The sequence below is a fragment of the Balaenoptera borealis genome (genome assembly GCF_965194805.1).
Source record: "Balaenoptera borealis genome assembly, chromosome: 5".
Taxonomy (NCBI): Eukaryota; Metazoa; Chordata; class Mammalia; order Artiodactyla; family Balaenopteridae; genus Balaenoptera; species Balaenoptera borealis.
The window spans coordinates 97006359-97027955 of record NC_138862.1 but is presented as its reverse complement, the minus strand read 5'-3'; the positions used below and the strand labels follow the sequence as shown (position 1 = coordinate 97027955).

Below are 21597 nucleotides of genomic sequence, written 5' to 3'. Positions count from 1 at the left end.
TAAAAATAATCAAAAACCGCATTTCTTCCTAGGTTAGAGAGCGTTTGAAAGAAAAAAAAGGATACAAGGGATATATAATGAGGGTTTTATTGGTTGTCTCCCCCTAAAACACACACACATACACACACCCCACAGTCTTTCTTTCTTTGACATGACAAAACCCAATCCTACCCACCATGCAAATGCACACAGAAGGAAGGTCAAACAACAAATACTCCAGAGAGTTTTGTCAAAATTGTTAAAGCCTGCAAACAAACACAAACTCAAAATAAATTAGAAATAAACTCCAAACCCAGCCAAACACAAATTAAGCTGAGGAAATCCAAAGCAAACAATCCACAAATCTTCCAAAGTGCTGTACAGTTACTTCCTGTTCCTAGACCGCCGCCTTTGGGGGCTGCTGGAGGAGGGACCCCCCCACGTGCAGGCTGACGGAAGGGCTAGCTCCCCGGCAGTTTCCTCCTCCCCTCCCACTGCCCGGCTTCCTGGAGCCCTGCCCCAGACCGGAGAGCTCCACGCAGAGCGCGGGGCTCTGGCCACCCCGCCGGCCTGGTATTTGGCTCCTCAGTCACCCAGCGCATAAGTATGATGGATGATGATGGATCACAGCCCCACCAAAACCGTGTGAATTTCCCAAGGCTGCTGATTATTCTAATCGAGCCCCCAGAAGAAGCACAGAGCTTTACAAAAGCCTCCAAGGAAACCTCCCATTCCCCTTGTCTGCCTGACACAGACCCCACTACATAAAGAACCTGGCCCTGATATGGCCTCCTGTCTCTGACACACAGATCTGGGCCTCCACACTCATTGTTCAGTGATATGATTTAGCCTTGAATGAATTTTTAATGAACACCCAGAGTTATAGCACAGTGGAATGGCCACTCCAGCTTCTCCCAGGGGAAGATAACAGTTTACGAAGGCTTTCAGGTCACAGCTTTTCTAACGTTCTCTTGCTCTGCTAGACAGTATGGTCAGAAGGCTTTCTTCTTTATTGTCTAGTCTCCTCTCTCTCTCTCTCTCTCTCTCTCTCTCACGTCTCTCTCTATGGCTGTCTCTGTCTCTGTAACTCTTCAGATCTTTCTTAAATCACAAAGGTCTCCAAGAGATATCATTCTGTAAGGTAAAGGCACAATGATAGAATTTGTTCATAACAGATTAATAATATCATGACTAGATCTCTACATGCAGAACTGAATTGTATATGCTGTAATAATGAAGGCTACAAAAAAGAAAAATACAGTACTACTAAATTTAGTTATGTTGGGGGTTTTTGACTTAGGTCATTTTTTGCCGTGTAAGATTACAGCATGTGCAGTGGGAAGAAACTCTGAGTCTTGCAGAACAAGGGTTCAGTGACTGTCATTGGCCTCTTGGAATGTTCCAGGTCAATATAGACAGAATGAATAGTACCATAAATGTCTATAAAACTCCACAGATCAGTCATATTTAGAAATATAGTTGGTGTACTTGCAGCAAAGAATATAACCTCTTGGTCCTCTTTAATGCTTACCATGATCCAATTTTCAATGCTTGGGTATCTAACTCTCCTCCAACCCCCAAATATCCTACCTCTTGAATTCTTAAAATCTCTCAAAACCTGCAATAAATAAACTAGAAAAAGTTAGTCGTACTTCTCAGAGGTAGCTCTAAAACTTCTACATCAGAGGAGCTTAAGAAAATGACTCTGATTAGACAAGGGTAGGGAGAATGGGTTGAAGTTTTGTTTTGAGTTCTTTGCATAAGAATAAGAAAATGTCAATTGAATTTAGAGGTACGTAGATAATGGTGAAGATTGTTTTAGCTTGGAAAGACTTCCTGAGCCATAGATTGGTACCACTGCCCATACTTTACAATCATGTCTACCCACTTCATACATACACTTAGCTGTTTGGGTTTTTCTTCTGATTAGCTGTGCATCTTTAAAGACTATAATATTTTGAAATAGTTCTTCCAGACAAACAACTCAGAATATACAACCATAACCTCTATTTCCTAAACAAAAAGGGTGGATAAATAAAAGCAATAGACTAGGCTTCTAGAAACCCAGATCGTGTTCCTGGCACTGCCATTAATTAACTGGGAAATTCTGAGCAAGTCTTTTCATCTCTCTGGGAATCTATTTCCTGGTCTGTAAAATTACTGAATGCAGAGAGCCCCCAGGGTCCCTTCCAGCTCATAGTCATGAATCCATCAATCTCTGTGTGATCGTGGAAGTAAATTCCTAGAAAGAGCCACATCTATATAGCTTGCTTTGTGCCATAATCAGCATAGCACCATGTGCATATAAATTCAAGAAACGCCATTGAAGGCTGATGAAGGTATTATGAAGCTGATATTATGAAGCTGATATTATGAAGTTGGCTTGGAGAAGGCCAATGAGAAGATGAAAAGCAATAAAGTTTTCGTTTTTACTGAATACCTATTATGTGCCAGACTGACACAATGTTATGCATTTTATACCATTATCTCATTTAATCTCCCCCCAAAAAACCTATAAATAGGTATAAATAGGTAACAACCCCATTGGACTGATAAAAAAACTAAGACAGAGAGTGGATGTGTCTGACCCATAGTCTTCCAGTAAACCCACTCTTCTTGGATCCAGGCATAATGTTCCCATACCATTCTATTTCCATTTTATTCTAATAGTTCCATCACCTCCTATCATTTACAGTATCCAAACTATCAAAGACAAATAAAGTCTTTAAAATGTGACAATTACTCCCATGCCCCTTTCTTTTCCAACAAGGGACTGCTATGGCTTTGCTTTACTCCCCTCTGGACACACAGCCTAGCTGCTTAAAAGCCAACTCCAGCTACTTCTCTAGATCAGGGTTTATTCATGTTTTATATGAAAATTGAAGGCTAACTTGTTCAAACATCATAAGCATTTAAAACATAAGCTAGTCATCATTGATTATCTTACCAATTCACAAAGATCATTTTTATAATCTATTATTACTATAACACTTGTTTTTATTATTCTGATCAACTTCTAAATGCAACATGTAAGCAAAATAGAAATTGAAATATAAGCTACAACAAAATGTATTCTTGACATATTGGCAACCTTGTCAAGAAGGGCAAGCTACTTATATCTCAAATACCTCAAATTAATTGCAGAATTACCTCATCATAGGTAACCAAAATGATGACTTTGGAGGATATTTCTACTTATGATTCCAGTTCAAAATTATGAATATATATGCAAACATTTACATACCTATACTTTAATTTCTACAGATGTGATGAAAAAGACATTTGGACATTAGGTGAGCTTTTATATTATTCTAAGTAATTGAATCTCCAATCCTCAACGCTTCTTCATGGGAATCTATTACCTGATCGTTAGCCAGAATGCTGTGATATTGACCTGCAAAGCCCAAGTTTGGATCTCTTCATTTATTGGTCTCAGAAATTTACCATGTTTGAGAAAAGTCCAAGATTTGGAGATCTGCACCAACAGAGCTGTTAGAATCAAAGAGCAGGATATAGTGTGATTTCCATCGCTTCAGTCAGAGTCTGCAAAATGCCAATATTTTGCATATCTTCAAAGAGCAGAATCTGTCTCCAAAAACCGTACAAAATGGCTCACTACAAAGGAAACTCCTTCAAGATCTTTGTTATTGAACTAGGACCAGAAATCAGAGGAAAACCTCTGAGAACAGTATAAAAATGACAGATATAAGAGGAGGCCGCCCACACCATGAAATGAGAGACTTTTTGCTGACAGATGAGCACCTTTGAACTCTAACCCAATAAAAGAATTAGCACTCCCAATGTATAATCAGTACAGCAAGCAAAATATGTCAACACACGATAGGCAGGATAATCAATCGACGTGCGAGGTAGGAAACAGCCAGACTAAATAGCAGTCCAGTCCCAGTGAGTCAGACAGCCCTTTCCTGCTCCTTAAATTTCTCATACCACGGGGACGAGGAATTAATATGCAATAAAGAAAAACCCCTAACAAGTAAACCAACAGAGCAAGGCTGCAGAGTCCAAACTAAGAAGTGACCCAGGATTCCCAAAACTGAGGCTCCTGACGCTTTTCTTTTTCTTAGAAGAGTTCTAAGGGTCTTTCTCTAGTCGGATAGTAGACAATTTTAAATGATCAACCACAGCCCTATTCTTTACTCTCCCTTCCTGTGAAGATTTCAGAGATAATCAATGTAGCAGGAGCTACAGACATAAAGAGGGTGAGCTTTTAATCCTGGTTGGCTGTGTGCTAACACCGACCTCAGGCAAATACTTTAACCAGGTTGGGTCTCGGGCCATATTCATCTATAAAAACAGAAGAATAACACTTTTTAAGGGGATTTTATAAAAATTAAAAGAAATAGATAAACTGCCTTCTGTGATACCTAAAGCGGGTAAACGGTCATGTTCAACAAAGGCAGGGTTGGCAATCGCAGTCTCCTTGTAACGTGGTGCTTTGACCCCTGCAAGCATCTAAGAAATGTGGTGACGTCCTCATATATTAAATAATAATCTCACAGGACAAAACAGAATAGCTTAGTTTCAGACGTGCATAAGACGGGGCAGATAACCCAGGTCTGAATTCCCTTTCTACCATATGTTAGCTGTGTGGTAGTGGAAGAATCACCCAATCTCTCTGGGTCACAGTCGACTCATCTGTAAAGTTGGAGAAACAGTATCTCACCAACCTGCAGGGCCGAGTCTGAGAAGAGGGTGTCACGTTCCTTTCAGCTTTTTCTCAATAACTGTGAATCGTCTGTTGCTGGTTCACCTTATCTCAGGGATCAACTTGACAAAACCAACAAGAAATCGTCTCGATTCCCAAATCTACATCCCTTCAGGAATTCAGAAATGATTCTTTCATTTTGCTTGCGTTTTCCATTTTTCCAAAGAAGAATCACTTGTGTTCTCCGCTTAAAATCACAGTAAATCTGCAGGATTTTCACAGTGTGCTTTGCATGGTTTTTTTGTCGTAATTGTTTTAAAAACTCAGCCCCAACCTTTCTAGCTCCAAACCACAGGTGGGTATATTTTGTAATACCTTCCACTCATGCTGCCTATAATTCAAGATCCCACCTGCTTTAAACTGAATAGCTCTGTGTGATGCAATATTTTATTTTTCACTTATCTCATTTTAAATATGTTTGCTTTCCAAACAGATGCATTGCAAGAATGGCTTTTCAACTACTTGTTTTTAACCCTCCTAACTGCACCCTCCTGATGTTAGCAGCACTTAAACGGGCAATTTTCTTCACTGACCATGGCAAATACCATTTGAATTAGCTAAGAATTTCTCTTTGGGTTCATGAGATAGAAGAACATTCATCCTATTGCAGCTGGCTGATGATAATAATTTTAAAGCCACTTGCAGGAAAGTAACTTAAAGTCAGAGAAGTAGAAATATTGTGAGGTTTTCTAAACAACTGCTTAACCTTGTTCTTGTGAAAAGAAAATTCTCTTTTCTGATATGTGTGGATATAGGCAAATTCAGACATTCTAGTTTTTGTCAGTCACTGATACTACAGCTACAAAAATGAAATCTGAGGCCTAATTTGCCTTAGAATTCAGAAACTGAAGAGCTTTCAGACAGCAACAATAAGTCATTTTCCACGTTTATTTTCCATGCACATAGGACACACCACTTTGCCATCAACATGTCAGACGAAATCCAAAATGGCTTAGCACAAAAATTACCCAAAGAATAGCCATCAGAAAAAGAGATGTGACAAAACAACTATGCTAAAATAGTACTTTAACTTGAATTATATTTGCATTCATTTGTTTCCTAATACTTTTGGAGAACTTTGTGGAGAAAAGACTGGGCTTTTGTCTGGTAGTTTTTAAAATATCAAACATTCGCCCTCCATCAGCAACCCCTTCTTGGATGTGACAGTGTGATAGAATAAAGGCCAACTTTTGTTTTGGAATCTCATTGACGTGGCCTTTGGCAGAGAACGAGACCTGTTCTCGTTTATTGTGTCCTTTGTACACTGATGCCTACTTATAAGGAAGGGCAATAAGGGAGGCCCGTAACAATGTCTCAACTTTCTCCCCTAGAGACGGAGCCCCCATGGTTTCTATAATTTAGAGCATGAGCAATATTTGTTGTCACAGGAGAGAAGAAAAGTGCCAGACAAATAAGAAACATCATTTGACACTTCTCTTCCATGTTTAGGAAGTAAAGTGAGTCGTGGGATTGTGCCTAGGAATGAATGAATATCTCATCACAGATTAGATTGAACCAGTCCCATGCACAGCACCCTCTCAAAACACAGCCTCCTCTCCCCTTTGATTGTACCTGGATTATCTTAGGGCCCTTTAAAATGCTTTCCATGAACTCACAGAATAGTTATTTCAGGACAAAATAATTGACAATGCAAAACATTGTCAGTATTTTATCTTCTGCAGAGTTGCCCCTATTAGCAATAATTAAAAGGACTTACCTGCCACCAACATAAACATAAAATGCTTAGTCTTTCCTTTAGATCAAATCAGTGATAGAAATTAACTGTAAGCATAGCTCCTACCTGTTCTCCTCTACCCATTTTAGCAATCTTGTCTGTCTCTACGTGAATATATGCACATACGTGTATGTGTCTGTGCATGCATATGTCACCATAGAAGTTCTACTTTCCATTGATAGTAACCTGGTAAATTTTCATTTCTATCCTTTAAAAAAATGTGGGAAGGTGCTTCATTGTTTCAGGATGAAATTATTAACCTATATATAAATATCTGAAGACTAGTAAGAGAAACTGGGCCATTTCCATTTTCCAGAAGACATTAATGCCAAAAAAAAAAAAAAAAAAAAGTTTGGCAAAGCTCTTTTCTTTCTAAGCATTAAGAAAAAGATGGTCATAAAACCAAAAGGAAAGATATTCCTCTCCTCTCCAAACAATTCAGATCCCAAACTAACCACAAACAGGAATGTTTATAAAAATGACTTGCTTGCAATTCTCCTTGTTAGGCAGTTCATCCTATAGAAAAAGCCTTCTGTAAAGAACATCACTTACTGGCAGATTCATTCAGTGTTCAGGTTAAAACCCAAAGACAGCATTGCACTGTGAATTTCCCTCCTGATTTCCTGACATCTCCACTGTGACAGAGCTCCACATTACATATTGTCACTGCGATGGTACCTCTAACAAAAGGACAATGCCTTCTGCTAAAGTACTAAAATAACCAAAAGTTGCAAGGCCAGATGTGTCATCCATACCTTACATAAATACTTATGTTAAAGAATTTCTTTGGGTTATGTTTGTTACAATGATCTTACTCTTGGAAAACCCATGCCGTTTTCCACGAAAAATAAGACGATGTTCCCCATGTTTCTTACTTAGCTTCTGTGACACTCCATTGGCAATGCCATGGGTAGGCCATCAAAATAATACCAGACAAATGCTCCTGACAGCTGGGGTCTATCAGTTTTCACAGCAGGTTTCTTCCCCTACAGCTGACAGGAAAAATAAACATCTTCCAAAGAAAATGAAGGCAAATGCCAAATGTCTCATTGATTCCCAGTAAAAATCCCTTTTTAAATATTAATTATGATAATGTTTGACTTTAAAAGAAAGGCAAAAAGGAAAAGTTTCAGTCAGGTGGGAAGAACTTTAGGAACATTATGATCTCAACAATGTGATGTAACCAAAATATATAAGAATGTCGCTAATCTTCATTTGACTGCAGACCGACCATGGGCTTTTCAAAGGACTGGAACGACCTCTCAGTTTGGGTCAGAGACTTTTTTCTTCAGAAAGATTCAACTGTTCAGTTCGGTGGCCATTGAATTGCAGCTCCAGAAATACTATCTACTATGGAGCACTTATTTTTATGTTTTATTTCTGGTCAAGAAAACACCAGTGACTCTAAAACATCTATGCTTTATCCAAATTGCTTTAGAAGAGAAATAAAACCAGGTTACCTTCAAAAGAACGTAGAGCTACAAGGAAGTAATAGGAACAACAGCAGCCGCAGAAAAATCAGTGACAACTCTGGGGAAAGTTGTTCCTGAGCTCAGTGGGAATATGACAAAGGTGGTGGGTTCTAGGAAGCCAGAGACCCCATGGGGCTGGGAGGCTAACAGGGACTTGTGTTCATCAAGCCAGGTAGAGATGCCACTAAAGGCCATCAACACCTGTACTCGCTAAGCAGGTGAAAAGAGACAATGGCAGAATAATTTGAGAAATCCTGTGGCGATTCATCAGCAAGAAAGAGAAAATAGGCTTTCTTAAACAGGTGTTTAGATAACTGTCGAAAGCATTTCATTTGTGTGTGAACACTTCCCAATTCTACTATTTGCTTTTAATCCTGCCACTTGTAAGCAGAAGGCAGAAGCTAACCATTATAGGCTATTTTCTCAGTAAAGAATTACAGCATTATGAGGGTAGGGGAAAGGCACAAGTGAATGGATGGTGCATATTTTCAGGGCGTTTGAAGTTACCAATACCTGAGGGCTGATGCGAGGATTCTGTTTTAAACCTAAAGAACCACCACGTAAATGTGAGTAATTCAAAATGTCAGCATAGAATCCAAGAAGAGTTCATTCAACCACAGAGAGGCCACCGTGCACCTCACCCATTACATTCAGGAACAGAAACATCCTGGTAATCACACCTCTTTCCTCCTTAAGCAGGTAGGAATGGGCCCCATCTCTTTTAGTCACAACCTATACTTAAGGAAACAACACCAAGAACCGGAAGTGACACATCCAGTCATCAAATTTAATCCTCCTCTCAACAACCGAAGCCTAAAAGGATAGTGCCAAATCAGGCATCATATCCAGACTTTCCATCTCCCAAGTTCATGGTTCTCTCTATCCATCAGCTACACTTGGGCAAGTTCAGCAGCTGTCCCAGGCATAGTAAGAATGATATCCTAGAACGAGCTCTGGCCTGGGAAGCATGGGACCTGGGTTCTAGCTCCAGCCCCTGCAGCAAACCAACAATGGCCATGTCTTTAACCTCTCATGGTAAGTGAGCTGGATATTCCTCTTTCAATTCTAAGAATCCACAAATCTGAAATTTGAATTACAAGGAAAATGTTGAAAATGAAGAAAGAGAAGAAACTGTGGCAGGGGCTTCCACCTGTCTGAGCAATTAAGCGACTAACAAACACATTTCTTCACAGGACACTGGCCTGCAGGACTGGGGCAAGGCAGTTTCCTCCAAGGAAGCAATTACAGGTAGTGAAAAGGGAGAAGAGAGCCCCACTCCTTTGGCTCAACTATGAATCTTTTTCAAGGAATAGGCTCGCCACATGATTCCATTTTCAGTTCCAATTTCTCTCAAAAATGAAGAATTTGCAAGTGTACAAACCAAGCCCATAATTCCTAAGAACATGACATCTTAACATAAGATGGTCACTAAAAAGTTACATGAAGATTCTTTACCTGGAAAAGAACATGCACTTTGAAATAAAATAGGTATGTACAGAAGAATTTTGAAGATAACTAAAATAAAGACTATTTCTTAAATGAACACGACTTTACGCAGGGTATGTTTTCATCTCCCGTAAAGGATCTTGACGTTCCACAGAATAATATAGTAGGCAAATTTGGCAATGATGGCAGTGTACAGTATTTTTCTTGTAACTTACACCTCCTATGAAGTCACCGCAGTCATGACAAACTCCAATCCTGCTGGAATGAGGTTCAGAGAACACACTGAGAGGTGATACATGGTCTAACAAGGAGAGGTGTATAATCTGTCACAACCAGGAAACAGGGTAAGGTTTCTAGATTCTTCAGGGCTAAATTCTTAGGTTCTGATGGCTTTTAAATTTTGATCAATTACTATGAACAATCTTCTTAAAATGCATTATCTTTTTCTCTACTCATTTTTGTGAGCACAGGTATTGTACCATGGGAGATTATAGCTGCTTCGGGATACCATTAAGAAATACAGAGTTGTTTGTCTTACAATGGGTATTTTCAGGATGCCGTGCTATTTTAGATGGCGTTTCTGCTTTCTTCCCCTACATCTATTGCTAGTGTCCTCTGCCAGCTGCTCAGTGGTCCATTGTCAATAAGTCTAATTCTTGCCATCTCTCTAGTATGTTCTACGTGGTGCCACGATTGCTTAAATCCTATATTCGTGCTCGCTTTCCTTTGTTCCCATCCTTACTTCCTGCTGCCTGCTTGCACTGCCATGTTTTTATAGCCTAGGCCAACCAATGAGAACGCTCCTTTCTTCTGGTTGGTAAACCAAACAATTACAGCACATCTTTCTTTAAAGCAAATCACTTCACTTCTTTCTTCTTTTTGCTTACAATTCTTAAAACTCTTCTCTGTATTAAGGTTGGAAGGTGTCACTGCTCAGACTCAGAAATTCTCAGGTATTTCTAAGTTAATAACATCTCCAGAGGATTAGAGGGGGACCTGAGCAATAAATAGGTGGATATGATTAAAATTCTATTTTCTCTAATACAGATTACCTACAATAATCCAAGCAAGAATCTAGGCTTCTTGGGAGGAGAGAAGATGGCGGAAGAGTAAGACGCGGAGATCACTTTCCTTCCCACAGATACAGTAGAAATACATCTACACGTGGAACTGCTCCTACAGAACACCCACTGAACTCTGGCAGAAAACGTCAGACCTCCCAAAAGGCAAGAAACTCCCCCCGTACTTGGGTAGGGCAAAAGAATCTAGGCTTCTTGAAAAGAATAAGCATGCTGTAAAGAATTAGGCAATTAATTTTTGTAAAGAATCTTGGCAACCTTAAGAGGAAGAGAATTTATGCCTCATAATATAATATTCTATGTTGTGCAAATAAATAAGAATTATAAGCTCTTTATATCAGTTCCCATTTTTTAAAATAGTTACCAGTGGAAGGCTTGTTTGTACCAATAAGTATTCCCAATAAAAATGTTCGAAGGTCAGATTTATATCCTTTTGTTATTTGATTTGTTGCCCAAGTTGCTGTGTGTGACATTAGAACTTACCAGGAATTAGTGTGATATTGAAGAGAAAACTGATGTGTTTTGATAACAGAAAATGGACACCATGATCATTTACATTCCTGAATGATGTCTAATATAACCAAAGTCCAAGCTGAATATCGAATATGGAAAAAAATACAAATAATGCAGCTGAGTTTATACCAGAAACACAATATTATTCCCAAAGTAAAATAAATCACAGAGAAAGAATAAATTTTCTGTTCACAGGTATGAAACTTTGTATTTGTTTATTTCTTTTCCTTGACCTAGAACCCAAAAGCCTTTGCCTAACATGTCTGAGAAATTTGACTCCATTGAATGGAGTCAAAAAAGAATTATTTTCATGTTTAAGACCCAAGACACTAAAATGTCCCCCAAACCATCAGCCTTAAAAATTAAATTTGACTTTTAGCAGAGATTCACCTACCCAGGCCCCCTAATACATCAATGTGTATTAAATAAAGCCCAACCATATGGCCTAGTGAAAAATATATGGACTTTATAGTAAGAAAAATCCTCATTCTAAAACCAAGTTCTGTCATTCACAAGCATGCAACCTTGGACACATTACTTTACCTCTCGGAATCTCTATATTTTTATATGTAAAATAAAATACCACTAGTTTTGTTGTGGAGCTTGAGGCTTGGCACAGTACAGAGAAAGTACATAATAAATTATAATTATTATCATCATTATTTTCCAGAGTGCTCTGGTAAGCAGAAGGAATTACTAAATTGGGTCACGAGTCTATGATCTACATGCTCTGAAAGTGCCTCTCAAACTGTAACGTGCAGAGAAACCACCTGAGGTCTTGTTAAAATGCAAGTTCTGACTCAGTAGATCTAGGTGGGGCCTGAGACTCTGAATTTCTAACAAGCTGCTGGGGGATTTTAATACTGCTGGTTCATGAACCACACTTTGAGTAGCAAGGCTTACTATGAATCTGGACGTTATGAATCATTACAATGTCACTGATTCCTAAGAGGCAGAAGTTTCTTAAATGAAGACTTCATATACAGAGGCACTAAGAGGAAAAAGAAAAAAGAAAGGCACCTTCCATAAGACAATTAACCTCTTTAGGTTTACAGGGAAGAAAGAGTTTGCCTAAAGTTCCTTTCCATTAAAAAATTTTGTTTCCTTAGAGCTCATAACCATACTTAACTTCAAATTTTCTGATTATCTGCAAGGGGGAAACTATATAGGATCCTTTGCAAATATTTAGAAGTAGTGAATTGGATACCTCACCCTGTTTTGGAAGATGAGTGTTATGGACTGATGTATCCCCCCAAAATTCATATGTTGAAGCCCAGTGTGATAGTAGTTAGAGATGGGGCCTTTGGGGAGTAATTGGATTTAGATGAGGTCGTGAAAGTGATGCCCTCATGATGGGATTAGTGCTCTTATAAGAAGGGGAAGAGACACGAGAGCACTCCTCCACCTCACCCCCTCCATCTCCATCCCATGAGGATACAGAAACAAGACAATCATCTGCAAGCCAGAAAGAGAGCCCTCACCAGGACCTGATCGTGCTGACACCCTGATCTCTGCCCTCCCAGTCCCTAGAACTGTGATAAATTTCTGTTGTTTAAGCCCCTTAGTCTATAGCGTTTTGTTATAGCAGCCCAAACTTGACTAATACAATGAGGATACTACAGAAATCTTCCTGAAACTAATCATACAGACTTATCTTTGATGGAAATTCTTTTTAAAGATCTTTGACATTAATGAGAATTTTTTAACATGGCTCCTAATAAGATGCATTAGCAATATAAGGGACATAAGGGAATCACCAACTATAACTCCACTGTGTTTCAGATGAGAAAGCTGAGGCCCAGAAGAGGCTCCCGACTTGTTCCAACTCACTAGTATCATATAAACAAAAACAAAGACTCAGTTCTCCTAAGTCCCATTCAAAGTGCCTCACAGGCTTTGAATACTTCTTTTCTGACACAGAATCCTCATTATGTTTCATAATTAAATCACTGTTAATTATCAGAGAGGTAATATATAACCCCAAGCCAAAACCAGGTTGGGATATATGTAGATGACAGATGCGCCCCAACAGTCAGATGATATTTACATGGTTTCCAATGGCCCCAGAGATTTAGTCTAAGATGCAAACAAGCCAAAAAAATGTACTTTTCTCCCTCTGTCAGAATTTATAGTCAAATGCTTAAAGCTTCCATTAAGCCCATGACATTTCATCATCTTCTCAACAGTCCTGTAGTTATTCCAATTGAAATAAAAAAAAACTCACTGTTCTGGGGGACCACCTCCTGTAGGACTGGCTCAAGAGCTCAGTTTCTTAGTCTGACCTTGAAAACTAAGACAAGCATCTTCAAGACTACTGAGGTTTTGTCAAATTCCTACCGTGCAAAGACCATGATGTTCTGGTTTAAAAGCTGAAAATAGCATCCTTTCAGTGGCACAGCTAAGCCCTCCATCAGATTTTATGGTACTAAAAGTTCAGCATGGCTTTCAAAGTTTTTCTGATCTGACCAGTGGTACATTTCTCTAAGTCTACCACAACTTCTGGAACAAGCGGTCAATCTCCAGTTAGTCTGAAGAAGTCACGACTCATGACCCCTCTAATCAGAGACCTCGAAGTCACGATTGTACAAACCTCCATCTTCACCATGATGTGAAAGAAGACGGTTGTTCTTCTGAAGGGTACACAATGTGAAACATGACTGGCAAGTTTTCTCCATAAACAGAAAAAATCTATCCCTCACAGAGCTGCCTTTATTTGAGCAAGACATTTGCAAAGCTTAGCGTCTCCTTGAATCTATTAGAAACCCTTCCCTGAGTGAGGAAACAGACATTGTAAATGAACCATGACTCAGAAACCCCCTTGTACCAGAAAATATCCTACAGATTCCAGAGGCATTTTATGTTCTGTCTATTTTCCTGACATACTAGTTCTAACTATCTGATTCATTTATTTTTTTGTTTAATGCTTTAACCAGTTTCAGTAGATTATTACAGTCAAACAAGTGATTTCTTTCAGGGTTAGGTTTTTTTTCTCCATCTGACGTTGGAAGAGTTTCAGATTCAGTTGAAGGAAAGGCTCTGTTATATACTACAGAAACACCAAATACCATATATTCAGCTTAGCTACAATAAGAAAAGCCAGACCGAGATGTCTCAAACTAAGCAGAGGAAAAGGAGGAAAGTTAAAATTTAATGTTCATTTGCAGAAACTCCCTACTTGCATACACCCCAGATAACCAGTTGGAATCAATGAAAATTTACAAGCTTACAGAATAAAAATGTAATTCACTCATCTCAGAAGACCTTGCAGCACTTTCCATTTTTAATGTCCTACAGAGATGACTTCAATGGCACCAGAATAACTCATCAATTAAGAGAAAAGAAAGGTGCATTTCCATGCTTTTTCCAGTAGAAAACATAGCTATGAATCACAAACTCGAGTTGCCTGTGCACATAACCTATATTTAGCTTATAGGTATTCTCTCAAATTCTGTCCACATCTGGCCCATAGTTGTTCATTTGAATCAAAATATAAAAAACTGGGACTTCCCTGGTGGCCCAGTGGTAAAGAATCCACCTTGCAATGGAGGGGATGCAGGTTCGATCCCTGGTCAGGGAACTAAGATCCCACATGCCGCGGAGCAACTAAGCCTGCATGCCAAAACTACTGAGCTCACGCGCCTCAGGTAGAGCTCGCGTGCCGCAAACCACAGAGCCCACATGCCCTGGAGCCTGCGTGCCACAACTAGAGAAGAGAAAACCCGTATGCCACAACTAGAGAGAAGCCCGAGTGCCACAACGAAGAACTCGTGTGCCACAATGAAACATCCTGCATGCCTCAACGAAGATCCCGCGTGCCGCAACTATGACCTGACGCAGCCATAAATAAATAAATTAATTAATTAATTAAATAAATCTTTAAAATAATATATAAAAAATTATTACGACTTTTGATCCAGAGATTCCATTTCTAGAAATAAGACAGTGTGTGAAAATGTATCTGATAGAGAACAATCATACATAACAATTATTGAGCATTTATTATGAAGTAGGCATTGTCCTAAGACTTTATATCCAGTGTAGAAGCACAACTCTAAGAGCCATATACTGTCACTATATCCACATTGGTTGAGGACATGGAAGTTTCAAAAAGGTCCCTTGGTCAAACAGTAATCAGTGGCACATATTCAAAAGCCCACACTCTTAACCGCTCTACGGAAATATATGTGAATGTTACAGCATTATTAATAATAATGAAAAATCTTCACAATCAAATGTCCAACAAGAGAAGCTTTGGGAAAATAAACACAATGGAATTCAAAGCAGCCATATGTTGAAGAATAGTATCATACAACATGAGAAAATGTTCGTAACATACTGAGTGACAATATAAAGCAAGTTTTCAAAACAGATAGCATGAAGTGATGCCCTATTGGTCACATACGATTTATACAAAGGAAAAAATATGAAAAGATGTTGAAAGTGGTTATCTCTGAGGATAAGCTTATGCGTGAAGTTTTTCTCTGCTATTCTTTGTATTTAAAAATATTCTACAATAAATATTGCAGAAATACATTTCCATTTGAAAAGCTAATTAATAAAATGGCAGCCATTACCTAGTAAACTCCCTCAAAATACCTCCGCTACCACAAAAATATCATTTTGATTGTGTCTGTTCCATCCGTTGTAACACAGATTTTTTTAAAAGCCCATGTGAAAATGTCAGCTAACAGACTTTAATAATCTTATAAGGAAGAAGTCATCAGCATTTTTCTAATGGTTCTGCCAAGTAAGATCCTACCCCTTGGGAAGACCTTGGGGACATAGTTCTATGTGAAAGTCATTTAAAGTCTTGAGGCACAGCCCAAACTCAAACACAGCACAAATTCAAGATGGCGGACACCTAGACAGGGAGAAGGAACCTCTGATGCTCAGGCACTTCACTGGGAGATTGGTTAATGACATCACTGTGTTCACAGCGGATGCCTGAATCTTCCAAACAGGGTATTAAATTAATGGTAGCTCTCCTTCCTTCTCAGTTCACCCATGCTGAAAAGTGTTTTTCACCTTTTAAAATCCGTCTGATTTGAAGTAAATGGATAGTTTTCTGCACTAGTAGCATGAAACGTATGAGAGTCAGTTTATGGCAGTCACAAGTTTAGTAATTACTGAAGTAAAAGGGCTAGAAGAGTAATTAATATGAGATTAATTGAGCTGTATGGGGAACAGAGAAAATTGTGCAATACAGGCTTGAGATTCCCCTTTCCAAATGTGAAGCCATAAAATGTTGATCTCATGCAACCATCACGATAGTAACATAAGGCAAGTGGAGATGGTGGGAGGAAGAGACTGACATTTAAAGAATGCCTAGGGACAAAAGCTGGACTGAGGAACTTCAAGATGGCGGAAGAGTAGGACGTGGAGATCACCTTCCTCCCCACAGATACATCAGAAATACATCTACAGGTGAAACTGCTCCTACAGAACACCCACTGAACGCTGGCAGAAGACGTCAGACCTCCCAAAAGGCAAGAAACTCCCCACGTACTTGGGTAGGGTAAAAGAAAAAAGAAAAAACAGAGACAAAAGAATAGGGACAGTACCTGCACCAGTGGGCGGGAGCTGTGATGGAGGAAAGGTTTCCACACACTAGGAAGCCCCTTCACGGGCGGAGACTGCGGGTGGTGGAGGGGGGGAGTTTCGGAGCCACGGAGGAGAGCGCAGCCACAGGGGTGCGGAGGGCAAAGAGGAGAGATCCCCGCACAGAGGCTCGGCGCCGAGCAGCACTCACCAGCCCGAGAGGCTTGTCTGCTCACCCGCCGGGGCGGGCGGGGGCTGGGAGCTGAGGCTCGGGCTCCGGCCGGATCGCAGGGAGAAGACTGGGGTTGGCGGCATGAACACAGCCTGAAGGGGTTAGTGCGCCACAGCTAGCCGGGAGGGAGTCCGGGAAAAAGTCTGCAGTTGCTGAACAGGCAAGAGACTTTTTTTTGCCTCTTTGTTTCCTGGTGTGCGAGGAGAGGGGATTCAGAGCGCCGCCTAAACGAGCTCCAGAGACGGGCGCGAGCCGCGGCCATCAGCGCGGACCCCAGAGATGGGCATGAGACGCTAAGGCTGCTGCTGCCGCCTCCAAGAAGCCTGTGTGCGAGCGCAGGTCACTCTCCACACCTCCCCTCCCGGGAGCCTGTGCAGCCCGCCACTGCCAGGGTCCCGTGATCCAGGGACAACTTCCCCGGGAGAACGCACGGCGCGCCTCAGGCTGCTGCAACGTCACGCCAGCCTCTGCCACCGCAGGCTCGCCCCGCCTCCTCCATACCCCTCCCTCCCCCTGGCCTGAGTGAGCCAGAGCCCCCGAATCAGCTGCTCCTTTAACCCCGTCCTGTCTGAGCGAAGAACAGACGCCCTCAGGCGACCTACATGCAGAGGCGGGTGCAAATCCAAAGCTGAACCCCAGGAGCTGTGCGAACAAAGAAGAGAAAGGGAAATCTCTCCCAGCAGAATCTGAAGCAGTGGATTAAATCTCCACAATCAATTTGATGTACCCTGCATCTGTGGAATACTTGAATAGACAACGAATCATCCCAAATTGAGGAGGTGGACTTTGGGACCGAAGATATTTTTTTTTCCCCTTTTTCTCTTTTGGTGAGTGTGTATGTGTATGCTTCTGTGTGTGATTTTGTCTGTATAGCTTTGCTTTTACCATTTGTCCTAGGGTTCGGTCTGTCCATTTTTTTTTTTCTTTGTTTTTTTAAAAAAAATTTTTCTTAATAATTATTTTTTATTTTAATAACTTTATTTTATTTTATTTTATCTTCTTTCTTTCTTTCTTTCTATTTTTTTTTCCCTTTTATTCTGAGCCATGTGGATGAAAGGTCCTTGGTGCTCCAGCCAGGCATCAGGGCTGTGCCTCTGAGGTGGGAGAGCCAAGTTCAGGACACTGGTCCATGAGAGACCTCCCAGCTCCATGTAATATCAAACGGTGAAAATCTCCCAGAGATCTCCATCTCAATGCCAAGACCCAGCTTCACTCAATGACCAGCAAGCTACAGTGCAGGACACCCTATGCCAAACAACTAGCAAGACAGGAACACAACCCCATCCATTAGCAGAGAGGCTGCCTAAAATCATAATAAGGCCACAGACACCCCAAAACACACCACCAGACGTGGACCTGCCCACCTGAAAGACAAGATCCAGCCTCATCCACCAGAACACAGGCACTAGTCCCCTCCACCAGGAAACCTGCACAACCCACTGAACCAACCTTAGCCACTGGGGACAGACACCAAAAACAACGGAAACTACGAACCTGCAGCCTGCGAAAGGGAGACCCCAAACACAGTAAGTGAAGCAAAACAAGAAGACAGAAAAACACACAGCAGATGAAGGGCCAAGACAAAAACCCACCAGACCTAACAAATGAAGAGGAAATAGGCAGTCTACCTGAAAAAGAATTCAGAATAATGATAGTAAAGATGATCCAAAATCTTGGAAATAGAATACAGAAAATACAAGAAACAATTACCAAGGACCTAGAAGAACTAAAGAGCAAACAAACAATGATGAACAACACAATAAATGAAATTATAAATTCTCTAGAAGGGAGCAATAGCAGAATAACTGAGGCAGAAGAACGGATAAGTGACCTGGAAAATAAAACAGTGGAAATAACTACTGCAGAGCAGAATAAAGAAAAAAGAATGAAAAGAACTGAGCACAGTCTCAGAGACCTCTGGGACAACATTAAATGCACCAACATTCGAATCATAGGGGTCCCAGAAGAAGAAGAGAAAAAGAAAGGGACCGAGAAAATATTTGAAGAGAGTATAGTTGAAAACTTCCCTAATATGGGAAAGGAAATAGTTAATCAACTCCAGGAAGCACAGAGAGTCCCATACAGGATAAATCCAAGGAGAAACACACCAAGACACATATTAATCAAACTATAAAAATTAAATACAAAGAAAAAATATTAAAAGCAGCAAGGGTAAAACAACAAATAACACACAAGGGAATCCCCATAAGGTTAACAGCTGATCTTTCAGCAGAAACTCTGCAAGCCAGAAGGGATTGGCAGGACATATTTAAAGTGATGAAGGAGAAAAACCTGCAACGAAGATTACTCTACCCAGCAAGGATCTCATTCAGATTTGACGTAGAAATTAAAACCTTTACAGACAAGCAAAAGCTAAGAGAATTCAGCACCACCAAACCAGCTTTACAACAAATGCTAAAGGAACTTCTCTAGGCAGGAAACACAAGAGAAGGAAAAGACCTACAATAACAAACCCAAAACAATTAAGAAAATGGTAATAGGAACATACATATCAATAATTACCTTAAATGTAAATGGATTAAATGCTCCAACCAAAAGACATAGACTGGCTGAATGGATACAAAAACAAGACCCGTATATATGCTGTCTACAAGAGACCCACTTCAGACCTAGGGACACATACAGACTGAAAGTGAGGGGATGGAAAAAGCTATTCCATGCAAATGGAAATCAAAAGAAAGCTGGAGTAGCAATTCTCATATCAGACAAAATAGACTTTAAAATAAAGACTATTACAAGAGACAAAGAAGGACACTACATAATGATCAGGGGATCGATCCAAGAAGAAGATATAACAATTGTAAATATTTATGCACCCAACATAGGAGCACCTCAATACATAAGGCAAATACTAACAGCCATAAAAGGGAAAATTGACAGTAACACAATCATAGTAGGGGACTTTAACACGGCACTTTCACCAATGGACAGATCATCCAAAATAAAAATAAATAAGAAAACACAAGGGCTTCCCTAGTGGCGCAGTGTTTGAGAATCTGCCTGCCAATGCAGGGGACATGGGTTCGAGCCCTGGTATGGGAAGATCCCACATGCCGCGGAGCAACTAGGCCTGTGAGCCACAATTACTGAGCCTGAGTGTCTGGAGCCTGTGCTCCGCAACAAGAGAGGCCGCGATAATGAGAGGCCCGCGCACGGCGATGAAGAGTGGCCCCCACTTGCCGCAACTAGAGAAAGCCCTCACACAGAAACGAAGACCCAACACAGCCATAAATAAATAAATAAATAAATAAATAAAAGCTCCATGTAACATATGTCAATTATCAAAAAAAAATAAAATAAAACACAAGCTTTAAGTGATACATTAAACAAGATGGACTTAATTGATATTTATAGGACATTCCATCCAAAAACAACAGAATACACATTCTTCTCAAGTGCTCATGGAACATTCTCCAGGATAGATCATATCTTGGGTCACAAATCAAGCCTTGGTAAATTTATGAAAATTGAAATCGTATCAAGTATCTTTTCCGACCACAACGCTATGAGACTACATATCAATTACAGGAAAAGATCTGTAAAAAATACAAACACATGGAGGCTACACAATACACTACTTAATAACGAAGTGATCACTGAAGAAATCAAAGGGGAAATCAAAAAATACCTAGAAACAAATAACAATGGAGACACGACGACCCAAAACCTATGGGATGCAGCAAAAGCAGTGCTAAGAGGGAAGTTTATAGCAATACAAGCCTACCTCAAGAAACAGGAAACATCTCGAATAAACAACCTAACCTTGCACCTAAAGCAATTAGAGAAAGAAGAACAAAAAAACCCCAAAGTTAGCAGAAGGAAAGAAATCATAAAGATCAGATCAGAAATAAATGAAAAAGAAATGAAGGAAACAATAGCAAAGATCAATAAAACTAAAAGCTGGTTCTTTGAGAAGATAAACAAAATTGATAAACCATTAGCCAGACTCATCAAGAGGAAAAGGGAGAAGACTCAAATCAATAGAATTAGAAATGAAAAAGGAGAAGTAACAACTGACACTGCAGAAATACAAAGGATCATGAGAGATAACTACAAGCAACTCAATGCCAATAAAATGGGCAACCTGGAAGAAATGGACAAATTCTTAGAAATGCACAACCTTCTGAGACTGAACCAGGAAGAAATAGAGAATATGAACAGACCAATCACAAGCACTGAAATTGAGACTGTGATTTAAAATCTTCCAACAAACAAAAGCCCAGGACAAGATGGCTTCACAGGTGAATTCTATCAAACACTTAGAGAAGAGCTAACACCTATCCTTCTCAAACTCTTCCAAACTATAGCAGAGGGCGGAACACTCCCAAACTCATTCTACGAGGCCACCATCACCCTGATACCAAAACCAGACAAAGATGTCACAAAGAAAGAAAACTACAGGCCAATATCACTGATGAACATAGATGCAAAAATCCTCAACAAAATACTCGCAAACAGAATCCAACAGCACATTAAAAGGATCATACACCATGATCAAGTGGGGTTTATCCCAGGAATGCAAGGATTCTTCAATATACGTAAATCAATCAATGTGATACACCATATTAACAAATTGAAGGAGAAAAACCATATGATCATCTCAATCGATGCAGAGAAAGTTTTCAACAAAATTCAACACCCATTTATGACAAAAACCCTGTAGAAAGTAGGCATAGAGGGAACTTTCCTCAACATAATAAAGGCCATATATGACAAACCCACAGCCAACATCGTCCTCAGTGGTGAAAAACTGAAACCATTTCCACTAAGATCAGGAACAAGACAAGGTTGCCCACTCTCACCACTATTATTCAACATAGTTTTGGAAGTTGTAGCCACAGCAGTCAGAGAAGAAA

The 21597-nt window shown here is 40.0% G+C and overlaps 1 long non-coding RNA gene across 1 annotated transcript; it reads left to right on the top strand.

The window, feature by feature from the left end:
* Positions 1-452: 452 nt before the first annotated feature.
* LOC309629831 lies at positions 453-13318 on the top strand. Its single transcript, XR_014245252.1, has 2 exons — positions 453-10436; positions 10628-13318. It is a non-coding gene; the product is annotated as an uncharacterized lncRNA (long non-coding RNA).
* Positions 13319-21597: the final 8279 nt, after the last annotated feature.